Source organism: Anneissia japonica, unplaced genomic scaffold, assembly GCF_011630105.1.
Source record: "Anneissia japonica isolate Jap-2015-1 unplaced genomic scaffold, ASM1163010v1 scaffold287800_len1627635_cov199, whole genome shotgun sequence".
Classification (NCBI taxonomy): Eukaryota; Metazoa; Echinodermata; class Crinoidea; order Comatulida; family Comatulidae; genus Anneissia; species Anneissia japonica.
The window spans coordinates 942,472-949,023 of record NW_022731299.1 but is presented as its reverse complement, the minus strand read 5'-3'; the positions used below and the strand labels follow the sequence as shown (position 1 = coordinate 949,023).

General features: G+C 36.1%; 1 protein-coding gene across 1 annotated transcript in view; it reads left to right on the top strand.

The window, feature by feature from the left end:
* The window catches only part of LOC117115298 (steryl-sulfatase-like), an 82,705-nt gene that overhangs the window by 21,884 nt on the left and 54,269 nt on the right, over nt 1-6,552 (top strand). Inside the window, exon 2 of the mRNA XM_033259029.1 lies at nt 1,722-1,858. The gene's annotated coding sequence lies outside the window, so the exon portion shown is untranslated. The remainder of the gene's footprint in view (nt 1-1,721; nt 1,859-6,552) is intronic.

Here is a 6,552-nt window from a genome sequence, read left to right as displayed (position 1 = left end):
ATATACATGTATATATATACGTATAATATATATACATGTGTATATATGTACACACTTGTGTACATATATATATATACCTGTATACGTATATATACGTGTATATATATATATATATATATGTACATATATATTCGTATATATATATATATACATGTGTATATATAGGGCCTATATACTTTTTAAGTCATGTATCATGCATAGGAACGTTGACGCCTGCAAGGCTCTGGTTTTTCATTTTGATGACGTCATGGTAAAAAAGAATGCTTTTTTGGAGCCTTCTCATCTTTCTTTCTTAAAAGACGTTTAAGCAATTTTAAAATAGAGGGCGGCAGACTATTTTGACGCTATCAGACCGATAATTATATAGTTCATATACTGTAAAGGAAAAATTCATGTGGCATTACCAACCAACAGGGGGTTTTAAGTTAAACTTGACAAGGTTTAAATTCATGTGCCATTACCGTCCTCGAGTACGTCGTATAAGGTATTCGTACTTGTGTGTTAAAATTTTAAAATTGTTTATATCGCTTTTCAGATAATTTAAAGCATGTTTCAGGTCATTTTTAGTATTCCAAAACTTTCCATAATTTACGCTCCGTACGCTCATTTCCACGCCCACAGCACATACTGAAGCTGGAAATTACGTTTCGGTTACATGTTTTGGGTTTGTGACACTGTATTAATATCATTACCATGCGCACGGACATTAAGACGTATGTGTACTCATTCGTAAGTCCTTAAAATGCTCAAAATTACTCTTTTTAAAAACTAAATAGAGCATGTGTTAGCATATAATACTTTTCAATCAGCACCGCACATGCTTCGTGAGGGTCAAAGTACGGCGGATCACCAAACTCGTCCTCAGTGATGAGTTCAAATCTAGTTTACAATTATATTTATTTTTTCAAAGCCATGCCACACATGTGTACGGAAAGCCCAATAGCGGCCAGCAATCCATCATGTATTCATGGTGCTCAACATCCACAATCTTCGCTCACTCTATCATGAAAATTATGAATATCATTTATTTACAATTACATTTTTTTTTGTTTTTTATACATAAAATCCGCCCCTTAAGTACCAACGTCTGTACTAATTTCTTATGAACGTACGTTCTCTCCATCATGAATTAGGAACATACATTATGTTTTTTCATACATTTACATTTTGGGGGGGGGGTTTGGGGTTTAAATAAAATTACGCCTCCTTACGTTCACATGTTTCCATATGAATTTCATATGTACAAGCGATTAAACCGTGATATCATGAAATACATGCAACCTCTTTTTTTTTGTTTCGTCTTGTCTAGGAGCATCCCACCTTTATTTCATGTAGGCCTGTAATTCTATAATTAACACACAATTCCCCGACATATTTAATTTTTTCTCCGACCAGGTGTGATGGGGCTAAGCTTCCCCATCCTGGGGGTGGGGGAGAGGTTGACCCCTTGTCGGGAGTTTAGACCCTTGGTGTCACCCCTGCGGGGAAAGGAAAAGAAAAACTAAATAGGAAAAAAATATCTGTTTAGGTTTATTATTACAACGCATGCACAGGCCTATTCATTATTGCCATTTACATAAACGATTTGTAGTTCGGTAAATTGCCAACCACTAATTAAGACCTACAGTTAACAGGATATTAATGTCACAGCATCTTTAACATTAGTGTATACCAGTAAGTGAGTGTAATGTTACGTTATTATGATATTGTGCATTATACAGGGTACCAAGAGAAGTAGGGATCGAATGGATATAAATCAAAACCACACCATGTCCACCACTACACTACATCTCGCATTTATTGCAATCCAAAGCTCTGGCCTGGCTCATTGAAGTCATAAAGAGGACCTATTTCTCGTGTAAGTTATGTACAGTACATTATTGATCACTTATTATTTGTGTCATTCAGGTATGGTTCAGACATATCTGACAATCAGATGATATGATAGTTTCAATCAAAATTGCTCTAAACCACTTCAGGATACAAATTAGAAAATACAGTATTATCTTGACGATTAAAGATAATAATGCATTTCGAAACTTCAAGAGATATTCTCAGCAAAACGCAATTATCCATATGGTACTGTAGGCCAGGAGGATACTAAAAAAATACTGGAAAATAAATATATAAAATAAAGGACTATTTGTCACATTTTTAAATGATGAAGAAAAGCAGGGGTGGGCGGCGGCCACCGAACCCCCTCCTCGTTGGGGAGAAATACTGTAAAATATGTCGGGAAGGAAATAATTATATACTGTAGATGTATTTTTGGTGATCTGCTTCTCGAGGGGATCACCTCTTATTGTCAGAGATCAACTTTTTTTTTTTTTTTTTCATTCTACCTTTCCTTCCATTTCTGTTCGCACGATATCTCAAAGATTGCCATGAGCTACGCACAATCGCACTTTAATAAACATTTTGCTTGGTCTGGAATAGTCACGGTAAGCTTTTCAACGTGCTCAGTCATGCGTGACGTCATCTATGCGCAATTTTGCGTTTTTACATTATCGATCATATCAGGCTAGCCAATTGCCATTTCAAAATCGTATTAAGTGAGCATAAACTTCAGGTCAATATTAAATGTAATGTACCCTAATTGTACGCGTGTGCTTCACACCGCGCGCGTACGTTTGCAACAAAATTTGAAAATGCTCGAAATTACTTTTTGACTAAATAAGAGCACGTTACAGGCCATTTTAAGCATTTCAAAGTTTCTTGAAATTTTCCACTACGTGCGCGCATTTTTACGTGTGCAGCCCGTACAGAAGCTAGACATTACGTTTTTTCACATAGTTTGGGTTCCTGACATTGTTTTCACAAGTTTCCATTCTTTTTACCTTAGGGCCAATAGCAATGTCGTACGTGCGCATAAAACATAGGTATCTCTGCGCAGATTTGTGTTGATATACAGTGAAAATATGCTAAAATCAAGCCTATATTTAATCAGTTATAGCTCCTTAGGATGAAAGGTGACCCCCAATTTTTATTTTATATTCTGGAAGAACATAGTTGTAAATATGATTTTATAGATCATATTGGCTGATTGGACATTGTGACGTCATCATATTAATAATAATAATAACTTTATTTATCCACGGATACTCATTTCAATCTTTTTACAAAGGTCGGTCTTCCAAGAGGCCGTGTACTTAAACTACTGATATGATAAAAGAAAGGGAAAACAAACATGGAAAAGTAAAAACCTACCAACTGTAAAAATTAGGAACTAAATACTACTTTTAAACAATTTCAAATTTGAAATAATAAAATCTGCGGTTTCAAAAACTGGTCAGGTTTGACACAATATTTTTAAAACTCTCTTAAATCTTTAGCATTTTTTGCCATCTGAATTCAAAGAAAGTGAATTTTAGCTATGACGTCATTTGTGAAAATACGCATTTGAGCGTATCTCGCTTATTCTTGATTGATCGTCATCCAACTTTGAGTATGTTATAGCTGAGACAATTCTCTTTCATATTTATGACTTCTTTTTCCATTTTGATGATGTCATCATGGTCAAAAAATTGTTTTTTCTGACCCCCCCACATCTTTCTTTCCTCAAAACGTGCATCAAAATTTCAAAATGCTCGAAATCACTTTTTGACTAAATTATAGTACGTTACACACCATTTTGAGCATTTCAATTTTTTTTAAATTTACCACTACGCGTGCGCATTTTTATGCGCGCAGCATGTACAGAAGCTAGAAATTAAGTTTTTTTGTTACATTTTGGGTTCCTGACATTGTTTTTACAAGTTTCCGATCTTTTCAATCACCTTATGGCCAATAACAATGCCATACGCACGCATCAAACATAGTGAACTTTGTGCGCATTTGTGCCGATATACAGTGAAATTTTGCTAAAATCAGGCCTAATTTTAAACAGTTACAGCTCTTTAGGATGAAAGGTGACCCCCAATTTTTATTACATATTCTGAAAGCACATGAGTTGTAAATATGATTTTCTAGCTCATAATGGCTGATCGGACATTGTGACGTCATCATATTGCCATCTGAATTCAACAAACTGAATTTTATCGATGACATCATTTTAAAAAATGAGCATTTGAGTGTATCTTGCTTATTCTTGGTCGATCGTCTTCCAACTTTGAATATGTTATAGCTGAGGCAATTCTCTTTCATTAAGTGACTCTTTTTACATTTTGATGATGTCATCATGGTCAAAATAAAGGTTTTTGATGACCCCCTCATCTTTCTTTCCTCTAACATTTAATGACCCAATAATCACCTTAACCAGCTGTGATTTCTGAATGATATTTAGTGGGCATAAACTTCAGGTCATGCTTAAGTGTTACGTACCTTAATTTCCTGTGTGCGCATCATAACGTGAAAGGTGACCCCCAATTTTTATTACATATTCTAAAAGCACATGAGTTGTAGATATGATTTTATATAGCATAATAGCTGATCGGATATTGTGACGTCACCATATTGCCATCTGAATTCAAAAACTGAATTTTTATATATGATAAATGCTATGAATGATAATTACTCCTTCACCAACAGCCATTTGTCATTGAAAGTTGATACAGATATATTTCATATCAGGAGACAACAGTGATATTAAGATGCGCGTGTGCGTCATGACGTGCGTGTACGCATGAGTAAATCTTAAAATGCTCCAAATTCTTTTTTAACAAATTAAATTAGCGTATTTTGCCATTTTCAGCATTTAAATATTAGTTGGAGAGATAGCTGACATTTATTTAAAGTATTGAGTGCAAAAGGTTTGAGTGTGCAGTTCTATTGTACTTTGTCTACAAATGAAGGAACGGGGCATCTTAAGTTGCGCAATCCTGGGGTTTGGTCCCTAAGGGTCCCAAAAGTGTGACCCAAAAACCCATTCAATTAAAATTTCGAGTGCAACATCCGTTTCAAGTTGGTTGCATTTAGAATACCCCTCAAAATAAAGGGGCGCAACTTAAGACGTGAAAATGCCTGGCATTATTAATTAAGACACAGACTAATTAACGGCGAATTAATGATTTAATTAAACTTTCGAGTGCAACAAAAATTCTTTTTGCAAAACATAACTTAGTGACCCCAGACATTATAAGCACAACTTAAGACATGATTTTTCCTGGGGTTTGTAGATAAGATGGGGTGGTTTGGCGCTGAGGGTTATGAGAACCCTTAAAAATAGACTTCTACAAAAGAGGTAGTGCAACAATTTTGATGGCTGTTATGGATAGAACAGTAACAAATGGACAAAAATGTAATTTAAGACGCATAATTGCTTGGGGTTACTAATTAAGACGCCTACTAATTAACGACTAATTAACGATTTAATTAAAATTTTGAGTGCAACAAAAATTCTTTTTGCAAAACATAATTTAGTTACCCCAGACATCATATCCACAACTTAAGACATGTTTTTCCTTGGGGTTTTTAGATAAGATGCTAACTGATTTAACACTCAGTTTACGGTTTGTTCACAATTTTAGAAAAAACACATCATAGATTACTTAATGCAATTAAGGTTCAGGCACACATGACATGAAATCCACAACTTGGCATGCTTTCCTTGAGGCTTGCTGGTAAGAAACTTCCTCTTTAACATGTAGATGCTAGATAAGTGGATTATAAACCTACGTCCTGGGGATTCCCGGTTGGGGAAGCCTCTTATGTGAATCATTGAAACAGAGACAATGCATGTTGTATGCACATCATTCCTTCTCAAATAATTCGAAATTTGTGCATGATTTCATGAGTTTTGGGCGTACCATAGACCTAGATAACCCATCCCCCAAGGTAGCGCGTTACTTCAATGGTACATTTACAGTATTGATGCAGGGTACATGGCATAGTTTCGAACGAAGCCGTTTAGATAGGCTATTGTGTACATGTAGTCCTGTGCTTTAATTAGTCAATATTGTAGTTTGTAATACAACAGTAGTCTTGCCATTTCCTTTATTGGCAACCTGTGGAAGAGGCATAGCAGTCAAATAGTATGGTAGTTGGGGCTTAGCATTGTGAAGATGGATGCAGATTGAGTTTGCGCGAATTCCAGTGGATCTGACCCTGGAGCAAACTATCAATGTTGATGCTGCCTCCCGGATGACAGGATACACCTCATCTACGAACAACTACAGTTCAAGAGTACGGTGGAGTGTTACAAAGAGCAGGCCGAGCAGCACTTGTCAATGAAGCTCTTACCGCAGTTGGAATGGGGCACACAAAAAATCAAACTGACCTCAGTCCAGAATCAAAAAAGACAATGAGGATCTCCAGAAGATCATCAGTCAGATTGAGCCGTGTGCCAATCTGTTCTCACTTGACACAAGCTTGCCTCTCATTAACATCAGCACTGGAAAGAGTGTAACCGGTGCCACGAGTACATCACTGTTGAAGATTCCAGAAGACGGCAAGAATAGGCATGAAATCTTTGTCAAAGAATGTCTCAAAAGTGCAGAACGTTTTGAAAAACCAATCCGCAGACATCCTCTTCGCACATTTGCAAGTGAATGTGTAGTCAATCGTAAAGCAGGAAAAAGCACCAAAGAGGCACAGCTCAAAAGTACTAGTGCACTT